Below are 2,500 nucleotides of genomic sequence, written 5' to 3'. Positions count from 1 at the left end.
ATAAGGACAATAGTGATGATATTAATACTGATATATTAATAATTGCAATAGTAATGATAATGGTAATAACAATTATGATGATAATGAGTCATATAAGTAATTATGATTATAATCATCATCGTGATAATAAGAAGGATGTTAATGATAATGATGATTATAGTGATAATAACAATAATGATAATTATATTGATACTACTAATAATGCTGATAATAATAGTAGTAATGGTGATGATAATGATCATAACAGTGATGGGAATAATATGATAAGGATAATAATGATAATAGTAACAACAGCAATAATGATGATGATGATAATTAAAATAAAGATACCGATAATGATGATAATAACAATAGCAATAATGATGATAATATAATTACCATCATCCTCATAATCGTCACTATTAATAAAAAAAACAATATTGATGGTAATGTTAAAATCATAATGATAATAACAGTAATGATAATAATTACAATGACAATAACAAATATATATGAAGCAATAATGATGACTGCAATGATGATAATACTAATAATAATGATTACAGTAATCATGATAATGATGCAAATAATAATAATGATAGTAATAATGATATTTATAATGGTATTAATGCCACTACAACGACTGCTGATCATGATAGTCAAAATAAGGATATACATAACTATGATAATGTTAGAAATGATAATGAAAATAACAGCAATAGTAACAGTAATAATAACCATAACAACGATTATGACAATATGAGTGATGCTAATAATCCTAATGATGATAGTAATAATGATAATACTGATAATAATCATGATGATGATAATGATAATGATAATAATGATAATAATAATAATGATAATGATAATAATAATAGTAATGATAATGATAATAATACTGATAATGATAATAATACTATTGATAATAATAATACTGATAATGATAATAATAATGATAATGGTAATAGTAATAACATTAGTAATGATGATAATAATAATGATAATACTAATACTAACAATAATGATAGCAATAATGAAAATAATAAGCGAAGGTAACAGTGACAATAATAATGTGAATAAAATGCCGTTGATAAAGATAATAACAATGATAATAATAATGGTGATAATGATTGTATTGCTAATGATAATGATATTAATGATAAGGAAAATTATAATTCTGATAACAATGATTATAATAGTGCTATTAACGAAGATGATAATGATGACAATGATAAAAGTTATAATGGAATGATGATTGTAATAATAACAGTAATAGTGAAAAAATAACATCGCAATGATAATGATGATAATGATAATAACAATAATGATGATAAAGAAAACAACAAAAACAAAAATAACGATAATAATGATAATGATTACAGTAATGGTAACAATAATGATAGTAATAATAACAATGACGATAACAATAATAATAATGAAAATGATAACGATAATGATAATACCAATGATAATAATAATGCTGATGATAATACTACTGCTGCTACTAATAGATATATAAATAACGATAACAGTAATGATAATGATGATGAAGATGATAATAGTGGTATTTAGAATAACAATAACATCAGTGATGATGATAATAATAATAATAATAATAATAATACCATTGCTGTTAAAGAGAATGATAATGATTATGATATAGATGATGAAAATAATGATAATGATAATAGAAATAATGATAGCAGTAACAACGATAAACATTACTGTTACTGCTATGAAAATGATGAGAAGAAAAAAATAATGATGATGATACTAATACTGATAGTGATAATCATCATCATAATAATAATGATAATGATATTTCTCAACAACAATGGTAAAAATAACGATAATAACATAAAATAAAGATATAGTAATAAAAATAATAATGAAAACCATATTACTAATAACAATGAAAATAATTATAACAGTAATGATAGTGATAATGGTCATAATGATAATAATTATGATAATGATAGTAATATTGATAATGACAGTAACAACAAAAACAATAGCAACAACAACCTCAACGATAAAGGCAACACAAATTAATAACAAAAAATAACCACAACAACATTTCCAAAAACACTGGCGAAGGTAATAACAAAAACAACAAGAGTGACGTTAATAACAGGACCAACACAAATATGACGTCACTGATAACAAAAACACAAAGATGACGTCATCAATAACAAAAACGCAACGCCGACCTCCCACACTCCACCCCCCTCCATACACACACACACACACCAACAATAACAACAACAACAACAACAACAACAAGCACAGCAACAACAACAAGCACACTATTCAACTAATATCAAATAACTATCTCGTTACGTCATGACTTCCACCCAAGAGTTGACGAACCGGCTCCAGTCTGCTCTAAAAAGTACGGTCTTCACTTTTACTCGCGCATGACACAGTTGTTTCTTTGCTTTGGAAAAAAAAAATAGAATAAAAGAAGGAAAAAAGAGGAAGAAATAATAATAAGAAAACAAGAGAGAGAGAGAGAAAA

Source organism: Penaeus japonicus, unplaced genomic scaffold (assembly GCF_977035675.1).
Source record: "Penaeus japonicus unplaced genomic scaffold, GWHDUDI00000001_assembly GWHDUDI00000026, whole genome shotgun sequence".
Classification (NCBI taxonomy): domain Eukaryota; kingdom Metazoa; phylum Arthropoda; class Malacostraca; order Decapoda; family Penaeidae; genus Penaeus; species Penaeus japonicus.
Note: the sequence above shows the minus strand (reverse complement) of the source record.